The sequence below is a fragment of the Spinacia oleracea genome, chromosome 2 (assembly GCF_020520425.1).
Source record: "Spinacia oleracea cultivar Varoflay chromosome 2, BTI_SOV_V1, whole genome shotgun sequence".
In the NCBI taxonomy this organism is placed as follows: Eukaryota; Viridiplantae; Streptophyta; class Magnoliopsida; order Caryophyllales; family Amaranthaceae; genus Spinacia; species Spinacia oleracea.
Genome location: NC_079488.1, coordinates 35184352 through 35205630, shown reverse-complemented (window position 1 = coordinate 35205630; position 21279 = coordinate 35184352).

Here is a 21279-nt window from a genome sequence, read left to right as displayed (position 1 = left end):
TAAGAAAGCTATGACGAAACCCAGATTCCCTAAAATGGTTAGAGACCATATATAGACTTAAATGTTTTAAATGGTTAGAGGCCATAAAACATACTCAATGTTTTGATGACAAAATTGAAAATTTTGTTGATTTGCAAGAATAGTTTCACACCTATTGGTTGCAAGTTTGTTTTAAAGGATAAAAACCATCAAACATTGAATTGTGTTCACACACAAAGCTAGATTAGTTGCTAAAAGTTACAAGCAAATTCACGGTGTGGATTGTGTTGAAACCTCATGCATAATCATAATGCTCAAGTCTATAATTCAAGCAATGATTGCATATTGGTACATATGACGATTGGATGACAAAAAGTATTCCTCAATCAAATGATGGAAGAAACTATGTACAAGGAATGTCATAGGATTTGTGGATCCAAATAAATGCTTGAAAAGAAAGCTAGCTTACGAAATCTAAGTACAGATTTAAGCAAGCAATTGGGAGTTGGAACTGTATTTTAGTGAAGCTAATAAGCATTTTAGTTTCATAAAATGTACATGATTCTTATAGATATATAAGAAGTTTAGTGGGAGTACATAAAACTTAATTGGTCCTATGTGTATCACACACATATCTCTCTATTGTGAAATAACATTCGAATGCTAATGACTTAGATTTGAAATTATTCATCAATGATGGACCATGGCGAAACTTAGTACATACTGGGTATTAAGATCTATTTACAAAGATCTTATGATATTGTTTTGGATTAAGTAATGGCATTTACTAAATCAAACACGAAAGTCTCCATTGGAGATATTTGACCCATGTGAATAAATCTAAGTAAAGGATGTTTGAACTATGTATAAGCATTTACTAAGTTAAACATCAAAGAGTCTAAATGAGATTCTTAACCTATATGTCAAAGAATTTAGCTGAATTTAGTATCTACTGAAATTAGATAAGCTAAAGTTACATGAATAGAATTCAATTGGGAATTATTCTGCAAAAGAATTTATCATGAATGATATAATATAAGGATCGCCAAAAACGTATCGTATGACTTTAGGCATGACGAACATATACCAATCTCTATTGATCTAAGTGAAGATCAACTAGATTGAGATCAAGAATACTTATGGTACTTGAAAAGGTACATAGGAATAGTTCTTGATTCAAGGAAATAAAGATATGCTAAATATTGATGCTACACGCATAAACACTGGCAAAGGATCAAGCAAGACCCTTTGGAGTTAACGATTGATAAGGACGAGCTATAGAGCATCGTGTTTTGAAATGGCAACATGGATTGGAGACCATGAGTTGTTGCGTGGGAAATTAAAATATTAATTTCTATGTTCTAAGATACAGCTGGAAAGTCTTCCACATGTCTGTGAACTGCTTGGATAAGTAAATCCAAACAAAGCATCACTAGCAACCTAAACAGTTGAAGTAAAAGTACTTATTGCCTAAGAAGCAATAAAACAGAGTTGTTTATATTAATGAGTTCTTCATTGAACTTTGGTGGATCACATGTCTGCTAACTTGATGGCTCTTCATTGCAAAATGCGTAGAACCACTATCGAAGTAAGAAAGACTAGATCACATAATAAACAAACTCAAAAGATCTTATCATCCTATCTCGAATATCATTCGATGAAAAAGATATTGAGATTGGCAAAGCATGATAACTAAACCTATGCAACAAGTGAGAAAGCAACACTCACATTGTAGCACTGGAAATCAAGCATAACTTTGAATTCCATGAAATGTTTTAAAGATGGGTTAGAGGCCCATGGTTGTAAAACAATGGGGTTGAACATTTATCATATATGAAATGTATTTTCATATTCCATTTAATCTTGGTTTAGTCTTAAATGATGAGTCCCTTCAATTTGACGATATATTCAAGATAGACTGTCAGGACCAGTCCTCTGACTAAGAAATGTCTATCAAGTGAACTTGAATGTCAAAGGTTGAAAATGGTCCCTAGTCGGAGTTTTCTATAAAAATTGGACGCATAGAATGCAAGATGACTAGTAGTTCTGTTTCTTGAACTATGTGGACATGGCAATGTCATAATCATTTGCATAGATACTTACTTTGGGAAGACTAGTATCGGACAAGACCTATGAAACTTTACTGTAAGAGATGAAAATCTGTCATAAGTAAATTTCATTAAAATTATTAGACACTAAATCCTCAATACCTGAGTGATTTGAGATTACTTGTTTGAGAACTGGTTGCTTTGACGTTGACCAACCGTCGCACCGTAAAAGGAGGCTATAAAGGCAACGCTCAGGTAATCACCTATCAAACGAAGTCTAATCTCAAGATCGCAAGATTGGGATTGTCCTCCCATAAATCGGGATGAGATGCTTAAAAGTTGTACAAGGCCACTCGGAGAGCTAGAAACTGTGAAATGCATGGCCGTGCTCGGACGAATCATAGGCTATGATTTTCTGTTTATTTGATCAGTTGAACTCTGAAACCGAGAAACACCTCTGGACATAATAAGGATGACAACTCTTACCTTATGTTCAAGAGCAAGCATCGAGCGACAAAGGAATTAGGAAATGCACACTTGTCCCTAAGGACAAGTGGGAGACTGAAGGAAATAATGCCCTTGGTCCAAGTATGCATTCAATGTTAAGTCTAATAAATGCGGTTCAGTATTAATTAACAAGTTAATAATTCAGTGAGATCAAGTGAGCTGAATGCCTAGCTAGAGGCCGCTTCAGTTCAAGTGGAATTAATGATATTAATCCACAGCTTACTCTTGACTGAACCCGTAGGGTCACACAAATAGTACGTAAACGAATCAAGTATTTAATGGCATTAAATACTCCATCTATGGATATTCGGAATCGACGGATCTTGGTTTCAGTGGGAGCTGAGATCGTCACAGGCAAGAAATGAATACTCCGGAAACGATGATATTGCCGGAAACGGAAATATGGATCGTATCGGAAATATAAATATTATCCAAGTCGTAGATGTTGCCGGAAACGGAAACATGGTACGTATCGGAAAATACTATCGGAAATGGAAATATTGCCGGAATCGGAAATATTGCCGGAAACGGAAATATTGTCAGAATAGGAAATATTATCGGAATCGGAAAATAATTCCGGAAACGGAAATATTAAATATTTGTTCGAAACGGAAATTGATTCCGGAATCGGAAATATTAAATATTGTTCGTATCGGAAATGAATTCCGGAATCGAGAATTTAATCGGAAGCGTATCGTACGAATTAGCATCGGACGAGGCCTGCCAGACGAAGGCCCAGCACGAAGCCGGGCCATCGCCCAGCAAGCGAAGCGCAATACCACATGCCAAGCATACGACCAGGCCCAGCGCAAAAGCCAGGCCCAGCCGAAGCTTGGGCGCGCGCGCGGACAAGGCTGCGACAGTGGGCATTGCGCTGTGCGCTCGGCGTGGGCCGCAAGGCCTGCGTGCGGGTGTGTGGTGCTTGTGCGCCACTCGTGTGTGTTACTCGAAATCCTAAGGCTACCGGGATTCGTAATATGATTAAATCTAATCCTAATAGATAAAGATTGTTTAATTAGAGTCCTAGTAGGATTATAATTAAATAGATTTGTATTCTAATAGGATTATAATTCCTTTCCATAAACTCTATAAATAAGTGCCTAGGGTCACATATTTACATAGAGAATTCAATTATTCAAAGTGAGTTTTTGAGAGAAAAATTCAGTCACACATTTGCCTATAAAGTGCCGAAAATAATAGTACCTTAAGGGCGATCCTAGTTGGTCAATCTTAAGGCGGATCCGGACGTGCTGTGGACTATCTACGGAGGGACGACACTTGGAGTCCTAAAGACTTTTTCTTGTTCGGTTCGGGCGCAGCTAGGGAAGGCACGCAACAAAGAGTATGCATCTAAACTATGCTAAATGATTATGTGTAAATAATATGTTTTCCTGGCTTTATGGTTTTTCCGCATGATTTATGAATTGTCATATGTATCATAACCTAACATTTTCATATTCCATTTAATCTTGGTTTAGTATTAAATGATGAGTCCCTTCAATTTGACGATATATTCAAGATAGAATGTCAGGACCAGTCCTATGACTAAGAAATGTTTATCAAGTGAACTTGAAAGTCAAAAGTTGAAAAAGGTCCCTGGTCGGAGTTTTCTATAAAGATGGACGCATAGAAAACGTCAGACGACCAGAATGCAAGATGACTAGTAGTTCTGTTTCTTGAACTATGTGGACATGGAAATGTCATAACCATTTGCATAGATACTTACTTTGGGAAGACTAGTATCGGACAAGACCTATGAAACTTTACTGTAAGAGATGAAAATCTGTCATAAGTAAATTTCATTAAAATTATTAGACACTAAATCCTCAATACCTGAGTGATTTGAGATTACTTGTTTGAGAACTGGTTGCTTTGACGTTGACCAACCGTCGCACCGTAAAAGGAGGCTATAAAAGCAACGCTCAGGTAATCACCTATCAAACGAAGTCTAATCTCAAGATCGCAAGATTGGGATTGTCCTCCCATAAATCGGGATGAGATGCTTAAAAGTTGTACAAGGCCACTCGGAGAGCTAGAAACTGTGAAATGCATGGCCGTGCTCGGACGAATCATAGGCTATGATTATCTGTTTATTTGATCAGTTGAACTCTGAAACCGAGAAACACCTCTGGACATAATAAGGATGACAACTCTTACCTTATGTTCAAGAGCAAGCATCGAGCGACAAAGGAATTAGGAAATGCACACTTGTCCCTAAGGACAAGTGGGAGACTGAAGGAAATAATCCCCTTGGTCCAAGTATGCATTCAATGTTAAGTCTAATAAATGCGGTTCAGTATTAATTAACAAGTTAATAATTCAGTGAGATCAAGTGAGCTGAATACCTAGCTAGAGGCCGCTTCAGTTCAAGGGGAATTAATGATATTAATCCACAGCTTACTCTTGACTGAACCCGTAGGGTCACACAAATAGTACGTAAACGAATCAAGTATTTAATGGCATTAAATACTCCATCTATGGATATTCGGAATCGACGGATCTTGGTTTCAGTGGAAGCTGAGATCGTCACAGGCAAGAAATGAATACTCCGGAAACGATGATATTGCCGGAAACGGAAATATGGATCGTATCGGAAATATAAATATTATCCAAGTCGTAGATGTTGCCGGAAACGGAAACATGGTACGTATCGGAAAATATTATCGGAAATGGAAATATTGCCGGAATCGGAAATATTGCCGGAAACGGAAATATTGTCAGAATAGGAAATATTATCGGAATCGGAAAATAATTCCGGAAACGGAAATATTAAATATTTGTTCGAAACGGAAATTGATTCCGGAATCGGAAATATTAAATATTGTTCGTATCGGAAATGAATTCCGGAATCGAGAATTTAATCGGAAGCGTATCGTACGAATTAGCATCGGACGAGGCCTGCCAGACGAAGGCCCAGCACGAAGCCGGGCCATCGCCCAGCAAGCCAAGCGCAACAACCACACGCCAAGCATACGACCAGGCCCAGCGCAAAAGCCAGGCCCAGCCGAAGCTTGGGCGCGCGCGCGGACAAGGCTGCGACAGTGGGCATTGCGCTGTGCGCTCGGCGTGGGCCGCAAGGCCTGCGTGCGGGTGTGTGGTGCTTGTGCGCCACTCGTGTGTGTTACTCGGAATCCTAAGGCTACCGGGATTCGTAATATGATTAAATCTAATCCTAATAGATAAAGTTTGTTTAATTAGAGTCCTAGTAGGATTATAATTAAATAGATTTGTATTCTAATAGGATTATAATTCCTTTCCATAAACTCTATAAATAAGTGCATAGGGTCACATATTTACATAGAGAATTCAAGTATTCAAAGTGAGGTTTTGAGAGAAAAATTCAGTCACACATTTGCCTATAAAGTGCCGAAAATAATAGTACCTTAAGGGCGATCCTAGTTGGTCAATCTTAAGGCGGATCCGGACGTGCTGTGGACTATCTACGGAGGGACGACACTTGGAGTCCTAAAGACTTGTTCTTGTTCGGTTCGGGCGCAGCTAGGGAAGGCACGCAACAAAGAGTATGCATCTAAACTATGCAAAACTCAGTGGGAGCTTAGTGTTTGTCATTCGACAAACTAAGGCTCAAGTATAGATATATGTTTCATTATGATTTATTCAAATGAAACACAAGGGTATTGTTTCTACCACGAATTTTTGAGAACATGATGTTTGTTTGCTCGAAATAATGTCCTTTTGGAAATTCGTTTCCAAAATGACAAGTGGGAGAAAATAGACCTCGAAAGTTTTCGAGGCGAACAACAAACATAAACGGACATTCCGGAGGCTTTTCGAAGTGCTTCAGAAAATCCGAACTTATTCTTTAAGGACTTTAGAAGTGGCTTTAAAGAATAGACATCTCTTAGAAGACTTTACAAGTGCTTCAAAGAGAATAGAATATTCAAAGGACTCTCAAAGTGCCTGTTGATATTCTATTGTTTGATGTTCTATACCCAAGTAGGCATAGAATTCAAGTCACTGAAACTATGAGATTCTTCTATTAGATAGTGAAGAAACATAGAGATCAGGTTAATGAAACTATGAGATTCTTCTATTAAATAGTGAAGAAACCTACAACTTGCAGTCAAACTATTATCATGTAGATTAATGAGTTTGTGACTTGTAAGAAAGCTATGACGAAACCCAGATTCCCTAAAATGGTTAGAGACCATATATAGACTTAAATGTTTTAAATGGTTAGAGGCCATAAAACATACTCAATGTTTTGATGACAAAATTGAAAATTTTGTTGATTTGCAAGAATAGTTTCACACCTATTGGTTGCAAGTTTGTTTTAAAGGATAAAAACCATCAAACATTGAATTGTGTTCACACACAAAGCTAGATTAGTTGCTAAAAGTTACAAGCAAATTCACGGTGTGGATTGTGTTGAAACCTCATGCATAATCATAATGCTCAAGTCTATAATTCAAGCAATGATTGCATATTGGTACATATGACGATTGGATGACAAAAAGTATTCCTCAATCAAATGATGGAAGAAACTATGTACAAGGAATGTCATAGGATTTGTGGATCCAAATAAATGCTTGAAAAGAAAGCTAGCTTACGAAATCTAAGTACAGATTTAAGCAAGCAATTGGGAGTTGGAACTGTATTTTAGTGAAGCTAATAAGCATTTTAGTTTCATAAAATGTACATGATTCTTATAGATATATAAGAAGTTTAGTGGGAGTACATAAAACTTAATTGGTCCTATGTGTATCACACACATATCTCTCTATTGTGAAATAACATTCGAATGCTAATGACTTAGATTTGAAATTATTCATCAATGATGGACCATGGCGAAACTTAGTACATACTGGGTATTAAGATCTATTTACAAAGATCTTATGATATTGTTTTGGATTAAGTAATGGCATTTACTAAATCAAACACGAAAGTCTCCATTGGAGATATTTGACCCATGTGAATAAATCTAAGTAAAGGATGTTTGAACTATGTATAAGCATTTACTAAGTTAAACATCAAAGAGTCTAAATGAGATTCTTAACCTATATGTCAAAGAATTTAGCTGAATTTAGTATCTACTGAAATTAGATAAGCTAAAGTTACATGAATAGAATTCAATTGGGAATTATTCTGCAAAAGAATTTATCATGAATGATATAATATAAGGATCGCCAAAAACGTATCGTATGACTTTAGGCATGACGAACATATACCAATCTCTATTGATCTAAGTGAAGATCAACTAGATTGAGATCAAGAATACTTATGGTACTTGAAAAGGTACATAGGAATAGTTCTTGATTCAAGGAAATAAAGATATGCTAAATATTGATGCTACACGCATAAACACTGGCAAAGGATCAAGCAAGACCCTTTGGAGTTAACGATTGATAAGGACGAGCTATAGAGCATCGTGTTTTGAAATGGCAACATGGATTGGAGACCATGAGTTGTTGCGTGGGAAATTAAAATATTAATTTCTATGTTCTAAGATACAGCTGGAAAGTCTTCCACATGTCTGTGAACTGCTTGGATAAGTAAATCCAAACAAAGCATCACTAGCAACCTAAACAGTTGAAGTAAAAGTACTTATTGCCTAAGAAGCAATAAAACAGAGTTGTTTATATTAATGAGTTCTTCATTGAACTTTGGTGGATCACATGTCTGCTAACTTGATGGCTCTTCATTGCAAAATGCGTAGAACCACTATCGAAGTAAGAAAGACTAGATCACATAATAAACAAACTCAAAAGATCTTATCATCCTATCTCGAATATCATTCGATGAAAAAGATATTGAGATTGGCAAAGCATGATAACTAAACCTATGCAACAAGTGAGAAAGCAACACTCACATTGTAGCACTGGAAATCAAGCATAACTTTGAATTCCATGAAATGTTTTAAAGATGGGTTAGAGGCCCATGGTTGTAAAACAATGGGGTTGAACATTTATCATATATGAAATGTATTTTCATATTCCATTTAATCTTGGTTTAGTCTTAAATGATGAGTCCCTTCAATTTGACGATATATTCAAGATAGACTGTCAGGACCAGTCCTCTGACTAAGAAATGTCTATCAAGTGAACTTGAATGTCAAAGGTTGAAAATGGTCCCTAGTCGGAGTTTTCTATAAAAATTGGACGCATAGAATGCAAGATGACTAGTAGTTCTGTTTCTTGAACTATGTGGACATGGCAATGTCATAATCATTTGCATAGATACTTACTTTGGGAAGACTAGTATCGGACAAGACCTATGAAACTTTACTGTAAGAGATGAAAATCTGTCATAAGTAAATTTCATTAAAATTATTAGACACTAAATCCTCAATACCTGAGTGATTTGAGATTACTTGTTTGAGAACTGGTTGCTTTGACGTTGACCAACCGTCGCACCGTAAAAGGAGGCTATAAAGGCAACGCTCAGGTAATCACCTATCAAACGAAGTCTAATCTCAAGATCGCAAGATTGGGATTGTCCTCCCATAAATCGGGATGAGATGCTTAAAAGTTGTACAAGGCCACTCGGAGAGCTAGAAACTGTGAAATGCATGGCCGTGCTCGGACGAATCATAGGCTATGATTTTCTGTTTATTTGATCAGTTGAACTCTGAAACCGAGAAACACCTCTGGACATAATAAGGATGACAACTCTTACCTTATGTTCAAGAGCAAGCATCGAGCGACAAAGGAATTAGGAAATGCACACTTGTCCCTAAGGACAAGTGGGAGACTGAAGGAAATAATGCCCTTGGTCCAAGTATGCATTCAATGTTAAGTCTAATAAATGCGGTTCAGTATTAATTAACAAGTTAATAATTCAGTGAGATCAAGTGAGCTGAATGCCTAGCTAGAGGCCGCTTCAGTTCAAGTGGAATTAATGATATTAATCCACAGCTTACTCTTGACTGAACCCGTAGGGTCACACAAATAGTACGTAAACGAATCAAGTATTTAATGGCATTAAATACTCCATCTATGGATATTCGGAATCGACGGATCTTGGTTTCAGTGGGAGCTGAGATCGTCACAGGCAAGAAATGAATACTCCGGAAACGATGATATTGCCGGAAACGGAAATATGGATCGTATCGGAAATATAAATATTATCCAAGTCGTAGATGTTGCCGGAAACGGAAACATGGTACGTATCGGAAAATACTATCGGAAATGGAAATATTGCCGGAATCGGAAATATTGCCGGAAACGGAAATATTGTCAGAATAGGAAATATTATCGGAATCGGAAAATAATTCCGGAAACGGAAATATTAAATATTTGTTCGAAACGGAAATTGATTCCGGAATCGGAAATATTAAATATTGTTCGTATCGGAAATGAATTCCGGAATCGAGAATTTAATCGGAAGCGTATCGTACGAATTAGCATCGGACGAGGCCTGCCAGACGAAGGCCCAGCACGAAGCCGGGCCATCGCCCAGCAAGCGAAGCGCAATACCACATGCCAAGCATACGACCAGGCCCAGCGCAAAAGCCAGGCCCAGCCGAAGCTTGGGCGCGCGCGCGGACAAGGCTGCGACAGTGGGCATTGCGCTGTGCGCTCGGCGTGGGCCGCAAGGCCTGCGTGCGGGTGTGTGGTGCTTGTGCGCCACTCGTGTGTGTTACTCGAAATCCTAAGGCTACCGGGATTCGTAATATGATTAAATCTAATCCTAATAGATAAAGATTGTTTAATTAGAGTCCTAGTAGGATTATAATTAAATAGATTTGTATTCTAATAGGATTATAATTCCTTTCCATAAACTCTATAAATAAGTGCCTAGGGTCACATATTTACATAGAGAATTCAATTATTCAAAGTGAGTTTTTGAGAGAAAAATTCAGTCACACATTTGCCTATAAAGTGCCGAAAATAATAGTACCTTAAGGGCGATCCTAGTTGGTCAATCTTAAGGCGGATCCGGACGTGCTGTGGACTATCTACGGAGGGACGACACTTGGAGTCCTAAAGACTTTTTCTTGTTCGGTTCGGGCGCAGCTAGGGAAGGCACGCAACAAAGAGTATGCATCTAAACTATGCTAAATGATTATGTGTAAATAATATGTTTTCCTTGCTTTATGGTTTTTCCGCATGATTTATGAATTGTCATATGTATCATAACCTAACATTTTCATATTCCATTTAATCTTGGTTTAGTATTAAATGATGAGTCCCTTCAATTTGACGATATATTCAAGATAGACTGTCAGGACCAGTCCTATGACTAAGAAATGTTTATCAAGTGAACTTGAAAGTCAAAAGTTGAAAAAGGTCCCTGGTCGGAGTTTTCTATAAAGATGGACGCATAGAAAACGTCAGACGACCAGAATGCAAGATGACTAGTAGTTCTGTTTCTTGAACTATGTGGACATGGAAATGTCATAACCATTTGCATAGATACTTACTTTGGGAAGACTAGTATCGGACAAGACCTATGAAACTTTACTGTAAGAGATGAAAATCTGTCATAAGTAAATTTCATTAAAATTATTAGACACTAAATCCTCAATACCTGAGTGATTTGAGATTACTTGTTTGAGAACTGGTTGCTTTGACGTTGACCAACCGTCGCACCGTAAAAGGAGGCTATAAAGGCAACGCTCAGGTAATCACCTATCAAACGAAGTCTAATCTCAAGATCGCAAGATTGGGATTGTCCTCCCATAAATCGGGATGAGATGCTTAAAAGTTGTACAAGGCCACTCGGAGAGTTAGAAACTGTAAAATGCATTGCCGTGCTCGGATGAATCATAGGTTATGATTATCTGTTTATTTGATCAGTTGAACTCTGAAACCGAGAAACACCTCTGGACATAATAAGGATGACAACTCTTACCTTATGTTCAAGAGCAAGCATCGAGCGACAAAGGAATTAGGTAATGCACACTTGTCCCTAAGGACAAGTGGGAGACTGAAGGAAATAGTGCCCTAGGTCCAAGTATGCATATAATATTAAGTCTAATAAATGCGGTTCAATATTATTTAACAAGTTAATAATTCAGTGAGATCAAGTGAGCTGAATGCCTAGCTAGAGGCCGCTTCAGTTCAAGTGGAATTAATGATATTAATCCACATCTTACTCTTGACTGAACCCGTAGGGTCACACAAATAGTAAGTAAACGGATCAAGTATTTGTTAGGTTATGATACATATGACAATACATAAATCATCCGGAAAAACCATAAAGCCAGGAAAGCATATTATTTACACATAATCATTTAGCATAGTATAGATGCATACACTTTGTAGCGTGCCTTCCCTAGCTGCGCCCGAACCGAACAAGAACAAGTCTTTAGGACTCCAAGTGTCGTCCCTCCGTAGATAGTCCACAGTACGTCGGGATCCGCCTCAAGATTGACCAACTAGAATTGCCCTTAAGGTGCTTAGGAATTTTCGGCTATTAGTGAAAGAGAGTGGCTGAATTTTCTTTCAAAAACTTACCCTTTGAATACTTCAATCGTGCGTATAAATTATTACCCTAGGCCCTTATTTATAGAGGTTTGGAAATGGAATTGGAATCCTAGTAGGATACGATTTAATTAAACTTAGAATCCTACAAGGACTCTAATTAATTAAATAATCCTAATAGAAATAGGGGTTTAATCATACACCAAATCCTAATAGATTTAGGAATTGTGTATGGACACAAACACACACGCACGGAGCCACGAGGGCACCCGCACGCATACGCTCGGCCCACGCAGCCCACGCTGGGAAGCATTGCCTTGGCGCGCTGGGCTTGCCTTGCGGTGGGCCTGGCGCTGCCTTGGGCTGGGCGTGCGCGCATCCTTGCTTGCTGGGCGATGGCCTGGCTTCGTGCTGGGCCTTCGTCCGGCAGGCCTCGTCCGATGCTTATTCGTACGATACGCTTCCGATTAAATTCCCAGTTCCGGAATTCATTTCCGATACGAACAATATTTAATATTTCTGATTCCGGAATTAATTTCCGTTTCGAACAAATATTTAATATTTTCGTTTCCGGAATTATTTTCCGATTCCGATAATATTTCCGATTCTGACAATATTTCTGTTTCCGGCAATATTTCCGATTCCGGCAATATTTCCATTTCTGATAATATTTTCCGATACGTACCATGTTTCCGTTTCCGGCAACATCTACTACTTGGATAACATTTATATTTCCGATACGATCCATATTTCCGTTTCCGGCAATATCATCGTTTCCGGAGTATCCATTTCTTGCTTGTGACGATCTCAGCTCCCACTGAAACCAAGATCCGTCGATTCCGAATATCCATAGATAGAGCATTTAATGCCATTAAATACTTGATCCGTTTACGTACTATTTGTGTGACCCTACGGGTTCAGTCAAGAGTAAGCTGTGGATTAATATCATTAATTCCACTTGAACTGAAGCGGCCTCTAGCTAGGCATTCAGCTCACTTGATCTCACTGAATTATTAACTTGTTAATTAATACTGAACCGCATTTATTAGACTTAACATTGAATGCATACTTGGACCAAGGGCATTATTTCCTTCAGTCTCCCACTTGTCCTTAGGGACAAGTGTGCATTTCCTAATTCCTTTGTCGCTCGATGCTTGCTCTTGAACATAAGGTAAGAGTTGTCATCCTTATTATGTCCAGAGGTGTTTCTCGGTTTCAGAGTTCAACTGATCAAATAAACAGATAATCATAGCATATGATTCATCCGAGCACGGCCATGCATTTCACAGTTTCTAGCTCTCCGAGTGGCCTTGTACAACTTTTAAGCATGTCATCCCGATTTTTTGGGAGGACAATCCCAATCTTGCGATCTTGAGATTAGACTTCGTTTGATAGGTGATTACCTAAGCGTTGCCTTTATAGCCTCCTTTTACGGTGCGACTGTTGGTCAACGTCAAAGCAACCAGTTCTCAAACAAGTAATCTCAAATCACTCAGGTATTGAGGATTTAGTGTCTAATAATTTTAATGAAATTTACTTATGACAGATTTTCATCTCTTACAGTAAAGTTTCATAGGTCTGTCTGATTAATAGTCTTCTCAAAGTAAGTATCTATGCAATTGATTATGACATTGCCATGTCCACATAGTTCAAGAAACAGAACTACTAGTCATCTTGCATTCTAGTCGTCTAACGTTTTCTATGCGTCCAATTTTATAGAAAACTCCGACCAGGGACCATTTTCAACTTTTGACATTCAAGTTTACTTGATAGACATTTCTTAGTCACAAGACTGGTCCTGACAGTCTATCTTGAATATATCGTCAAATTGAAGGGACTCATCATTTAATAAACCACAAATTAAATGGAAAATGAATTCTATTCATTTATTGTGAATGATTAACCAATAATGTTTTACAAAGATTTAAACTTTAAAACTTTAAAACATTAAATAAGGACATCAAAGCCATTCTCCAATATGCTTGATTCCCATGGCTGCAGTGTGCGAGTTGTGCTTCGCCTGTGGCAGAGGTTTAGTCAATGGATCTGATATGTTGTCATCAGTTCCAATCTTGCTTATCTCGACTTCTTTTCTTTCAACGAACTCTCGTAGAAGGTGAAATCTACGAAGTACATGCTTGACTCTTTGGTGGTGTCTAGGCCCCTTTTTCCTGTGCAATAGCTCTGTTGTTATCACAATACAGGGCTATTGGTCCTTTAATGGAGGGGACTACACCTAGTTCACCTATGAACTTCCCTAGCCATATAGCTTCCCTTGCTGCTTTATGTGCAGCAATGTACTCCGCTTCAGTTGTAGAATCCGCAATGGTGCTTTGCTTAGCACTTTTCCAATTTACTGCACCTCCGTTGAGGCAGAAGACAAACCCAGACTGTGATCTGAAATCATCTTTGTCGGTTTGGAAACTTGCGTCCGTATAGCCTTTAACAATTAATTCATTATCTCCACCATAGACCAGGAAGTCATCTTTGTGCCTTTTCAGGTACTTCAGAATATTCTTGGCAGCAGTCCAATGTGCCTCTCGTGGGTCTGACTGGTATCTGCTCGTAGCACTGAGTGCGTACGCAACATCCGGGCGTGTACATATTATAGCATACATTATTGAACCAATCAATGATGCATATGGAATCCCATTCATTCGTCTACGCTCATCAAGTGTTTTTGGGCACTGAGTCTTGCTCAAAGTCATTCCATGAGACATGGGTAGGTAGCCTCGCTTGGAGTCTGCCATCTTGAACCTATCAAGCACCTTATTGATATAAGTGCTTTGACTAAGTCCAATCATCTTTTAGATCTATCTCTGTAAATCTTGATGCCCAATATGTATTGTGCTTCTCCTAGATCCTTTATCGAAAAACATTTCCCAAGCCAAATCTTGACAGAGTTCAACATAGGAATGTCATTTCCGATAAGTAATATGTCGTCGACATATAATATAGAAAAGCAATTTTTCTCCCACTGACCTTCTTGTATACACAAGATTCGTCTGCGTTCTTGATGAAACCAAAGTCACTGACTGCTTCATCAAAACGTATATTCCAGCTCCTGGATGCCTACTTTAATCCGTAGATTGATTTCTTTAGCTTGCATACCTTTTTAGCATTCTTTGGATCCTCAAAACCTTCAGGTTGTGTCATAAACACAGTTTCTGTTAAAATGCCGTTTAAGAAAGCGGTTTTGACATCCATCTGCCATATTTCGTAATCGTAATATGCAGTGATTGCTAACATTATCCGAATAGACTTTAGCATTGCAACTGGTGAAAAGGTTTCATCGTAATCCACACCGTGGACTTGCCTGTAACCTTTTGCAACCAATCTAGCTTTGAAAACTTCAAGTTTCCCATCCTTGTCCTTTTTCAGTTTGAAAACCCATTTGCTTCCAATGGCTTCGTAGCCATCTGGCAAATCGACCAAATCCCATACTTGGTTTTCTGACATGGAGTCTAATTCAGATTGCATGGCTTCTTGCCATTGCTTGGAGCTAGGGCTCGTCATAGCTTGTTTGTAAGTCGCAGGTTCATCACTTTCAAGTAATAGAACGTCATAGCTCTCGTTCGTCAAAATACCTAAGTACCTTTCCGGTTGAGATCTATATCTTTGCGATCTACGCGGGGTAACATTTCTAGATTAACCATGATTCTCACCAGATTCTTCTAAAGATCTCTGAGTTTGATCCTGAATGTCATCTTGAGCATTCTCTAGAGTTTGTTGTTCGACTCGAATTTCTTCGAGGTCTACTTTTCTCCCACTTGTCATTTTGGAAATGTGATCTTTCTCCGAAAAGACACCATCTCGAGCAACAAACACCTTGTTCTCAGATGTATTGTAGAAGTAATACCCCTTTTTTTCCTTTGGATAGCCCACAAGGATACATTTGTCAGATTTCGGATGAAGTTTGTCTGAAATTAATCGTTTGACGTATACTTCACATCCCCAAATCTTAAGAAAAGACACATTTGGAGGCTTTCCAAACCATAACTCATATGGAGTCTTTTCGACAGCTTTAGACGGAGCTCTATTTATAGTGAGTGCAACTGTATTTAGTGCATGTCCCCAAAATTCTATTGGAAGTTCGGCCTGACCCATCATTGACCTGACCATGTCTAGCAAGGTTCTGTTCCTCCGTTCCGACGCACCATTCCATTGTGGTGTTCCAGGAGGAGTCAATTATGACAGAATTCCACATTCTTTCAGATGGTCATCAAATTCATAGCTCAGATATTCACCGCCTCTATCAGACCGCAGTGCCTTAATCTTCTTGCCTAATTGATTCTCTACTTCACTCTGAAATTACTTGAATTTGTCAAAGGATTCAGACTTATGCTTCATTAGGTAGACATAACCATATCTACTGAAGTCATCAGTGAAAGTGATAAAGTAGCTGAAACCACCCCTAGCATTTGTACTCATTGGTCCACATACATCTGTATGGATTAAACCCAATAGTTCAGTTGCTCTTTCTCCAACTTTAGAGAAAGGTTGCTTTGTCATTTTGCCAAGTAAACATGATTCGCACTTACCATAATCGTCTAAGTCAAATGGTTCTAGAATTCCTTCCTTTTGAAGTCTCTCTAAGCGTTTCAAGTTTATATGGCCTAATCGACAATGCCACAGATAGGTGAGATCTTAATCATCCCTTTTGGCCTTTTTGGTATTTATGTTATAAACTTGTTTGTCGTGATCTAATAAATAAAGTCCATTGACTAATCTAGCAGATCCATAAAACATCTCTTTAAAATAAATCGAACAACTATTGTCTTTTATTAAAAAGAAAAATCCCTTAGCATCTAAGCAAGAAACTGAAATGATGTTTTTAGTAAGACTTGGAACATGGAAACATTCTTCCAGTTCCAAAACTAGCCCAGAGGGCAACGACAAATAATAAGTTCCTACAGCTAATGCAGCAATCCGTGCTCCATTTCCCACTCGTAGGTCGACTTCTCCCTTGCTTAACTTTCTACTTCTTCTTAGTCCCTGTGGATTGGAACATAAGTGTGAGCCACAACCTCTATCTAATACCCAAGAAGTTGAATTAGCAAGTATACAGTCTATAACGAAAATACCTGAAGATGGAACGACTGTTCCGTTCTTCTGATCTTCCTTTAGCTTTAAGCAATCTCTCTTCCAATGCCCCTTCTTCTTGTAGTAGAAGCATTCGGATTCAGAAGTGGGTTGTGTAGACACCTACTTTTGTCCCCATTCCCGAAAGGGAAAGGTTCGATGATGAAAAGGTAAATCTCCACTTGACAACGCATCTCCTATAAAATAACGAATCTCATTACCCCTTTTCATTTCACCCGAAACCTGCTATTTATGGAAACCTGCTAAAAATAGTAACTGCCGTAATGGGTAGTTGTTAAAAGTGGCAAGTCATAAAAGATAAAAACCTGTCAGAATTAGGTGTTGCACTCCAACATAAATCATAAATGAGATAGAAATTGCGAGAGAATCCTATTCCTAATATGATTCGAAAGTAAGAGTCACGTGTTAATTAAAATCCTAATGAGCCTAGAGTTCGCAACGGGCCCAGACGCATCCCGTCACAAGGTTAATACGCACTAAAGGACTCAATTAAATCTCAAATACTCCGGATTCTAGGAATCCGAATCTGACTAAGAAAAACAGCCCAGACCCTATTTTCAACGCCTGGCTCTGGGCGCCGAAATCTTCGGCGCCCAGGCCTGGGCGCTGAAAATACCTGGTACGTGTTTTTTCCTAATTCCTCGTGGATTAGAGTTCTGCAATTCTATCTTTCCACGAACTCCTTCCTATAAATAGACCCTTAAGTTCGACGTGAAAAGGACACACAACACACAATTCATATTCTGAGTATTGACTCCAACCCTTAGCCTAAGCCTCCCGCTGCGAAATTGTTCACGCGTTCTGTCGCAATCGATCTATAAATCGAACAGAACGTATCCTGTCCCATAATTTGAGATTCGTTAAATAAAAAGGAGAAATAGCAAAGTCAAAGTGGTTAGTTTTCTGAGAACCGTGACGCACCTCTCAAGGGTGCGTCGTAATGTGTCCCTTTTCCATGGTTTAATTGCTTTCCTCGCCCTTTTTATGAACTGTTAAACTAACTAAATCTGATTGTTCTAGCACGCCTAACAAATATAATATTTTTGGGAAATTGGATTATCATGCTAGGTCCCTTAATGCTATTTAAATCAGATAATCGCGATCGATCTAGTATTATATGTTGCATATTGCTAAAATCAACTCAGATTTGTTTAATAGTTAATGCATGTCCCTTCAATTATTTATGCTGAGCTAGTAAGGATATCCTGCCTCTGGAGTTATCGAAAAGCGAATACTCCTCTCGGTAGTTACAGTCCCCCGAACCCTCAATCTCTACCTTGCGGGTGTATGTTGAGAGATCCCCACACCAGGGATCATAAGGGAACCTACGGCCGTCGTGGTCAAACATAATTGCACACCCTTTATGTCACGATAACCGGGTTTTGTCAGTTTTTCTCATTGTTGTTAAAAACTGAATGGCGACTCCTATATTACTAATCAATTGGGTGTAAACTCACAGGAAATCCAATTACACTTGATTGAATAAAAAGAATCGTCACACCCACGAGGGACGAGGTCACGCATTAGCCTCGTGCTTTTTCGACCCCCTCACAGTGGCGACTCCACTGGAGACAGTGAAGGAAATACTCGTGCTTGTAGGCAATCAAAATAGCCGAAGGGTGAAACGATCCTACCCCGCGTTTATTTCCCCATCAAGTTGGGACGACCTGAAAATCAGCATATTATTGTGAACGGGCAGAACAGCATAACGAATCTCGGCTCCCTCGGGAGTTGGGACTAAGGATAGCTTTTTTCGCCAATAGGGGGGTGCATGCGCCGCGCATGTTGCCCCCTCGGTACTTGTGCAGGTAGTACACCTATCCCGAACCCAATCGCTCGCTCATTAGCTCCATCTCGCCTGCATGCCCCCTTGGCTTGCACTTGGGGGTTTGCCTCTTGAGTGAAATTCGTCTATTGAAGACACTACCTCGACCGGGGCATGTGTTGGATCTACGAGAGAAGCGGTACCAAGCCAGGCGCAAATAACTACCCATAGAAGCCTATCATAAACTACATGACATGTTATTATCGCCTCATGATGAATGTTAGTTATGTGTAGCGAAATATGTGATTGTGTGTGACAAACTATCCTAGAAAACCAACGACCTTAAAAATTGCCTAAACATTCATAGACTAATTTGCCAAAGAGTTATACCGAAATACATGTTTCGCAAACCCGAACGATCGCCACGAAAATAAGCGACGCTCGGGATGGCCTGTAACGAATCCCACAAACGCTGCACAACGCGTAAAGGACGTTATTAGGCAAGCACGCAAATCGAAGTCGCATAAACAAAAGTAGACGCAAACAAAAAACGAGAATCAGCCAGGGACGCATTTTCAACGCCCCTGGCTGGGCGCCAGAATTTCTCACGCCCCTAGCTGGGCGCTGAAGTTGCTGCTTGGCCGTCTGGTCAGGCGCAGCAGCCTCGGTGCCCGCGCGAAAGGAAAATACGTAGCACAAAAAACGTTCGTAAAAAGAATTTCTACGAGGGCGTAAGAAAAGCACTCGATTTCGAAAGCGACTCGTGAAAAAATTAATAACTCTTTGCGTCGTTGTTAGGCCTCCTACGACGACAATGCTCGGCACTAAAAATCGAACATGCAAATAATTATGAATGTCACACGGGCAAAGATTTTCGAAAATATAAAGAGTTCAAAGTGCACATATAGCAGTCCAAATATACTAGTCCGACTTAAGGGTAGTCATAGAATGTCTAAAAAACCGACTCACGAAACAAACTAATTTGTCTCCTACTCCACAACAATAATGCAGGGCCCCTGAATTCCTGCCCGTGATAGCCATCAAGGAACGCGATGGAAGAAGCATATCCCGAACATCTATACCTAGAGGTCGCACAAACCCAAGAGATGCATGCTCTGGGACACGACCCTTTACGTTCTCAAAGGCCACTCGCCCCAAAGAATCGTGCTATGCCAAAAACGCTCCCCAACTCACATGCTTTCAGGCTATTGTTTGGGTTAGAAAAGAAAAGAGCGAAGAATGGCATTAGCTCTTCAAGATGAAGTGTTCGATCCTACTAAATTGATCGCTCCATCGCCCTCAAAAGATGACCAAATCCAACGAGGGTGGCGCAAGACTTTCAAATGGACTAATGCTCGTGGGATGAAGTTCAAGATATCTGCGGGAGAGGGTCCGATGTACGAAGAATTAGAGTCTGAATCCGAGTCTGACTCCGAGTCCGAACCTAGCAAAATTGTAACCCCTCCCAAAAATAGTTTAGACCCGGAAATCTCTACTCCGGGAGATCTTTTTGATGCAATGCTTCATGACTTTAATAAGATAAACAAACTTTTTAGTATATGCCGCTTAAAAATCCGAGTAATAATGCAGAAAGTCTCGCCACTAATGAGCACGAAAAAGAGCCAGAAGAGGAATATACCGAACTAATAAAAGCTGTAAGTGAACAAGAACTCAAAACTCCTATAATTGAGGACACAGAATCGGTAAATATTGGAACAGAAGAAAATCCTAAAATCATTAAAATTGGCCTCACCTTAACTCCCACTGAAAAGGCCGATCTAATCTCCACTTTGCGGGAATTCGAGGGTGTCTTTGCTTGGTCCTACAAAGACATGCCAGGAATAGATCGAGAAATCGCTGAGCATAAAATTCCGCTAGATCCCAAAATGACGCCAGTAAAACAAAAGCTACGGCGGCTCAAACCAGAGATAGCCTTGAAAATAAAAGAAGAAGTCACTAAACAATTAGACGTCGGCTTTATAAAAGTCTCCAACTACCCAGAATGGGTGGCCAATATTGTCCCCGTAGCTAAAAAAGATGGACGAGTGCGAATGTGGTAGACTTTCGAGACCTCAACAAAGCCAGTCCCAAAGATGACTTCCCTCTACCTCACATCGACATACTAGTAGAAAACACCGCAGAGCACGCGCTCCTCTCCTTTATGGACGGGTACGCCGGATATAACCAAATACTCATGGCAGAAGAAGACATGGAAAAAACAACTTTCATTACCCCTTGGGGTACATATTGTTACACTATAATGCCTTTTGGTTTGAAAAACGCGGGGGCCACCTATCAAAGAACAGCCACCACGTTACTCCATGACATGATACACAAAGAAATCGAAGTCTATGTGGACGACATGATCGTCAAATCTAAAGACCGGCACGGTCACCTCCCGGCACTTAAAAAGTTCTTCACCCGAATCTTGAAATATAACATGAGACTAAATCCACAAAAATGTGTGTTCGGGGAAACCTCTGGAAAATTG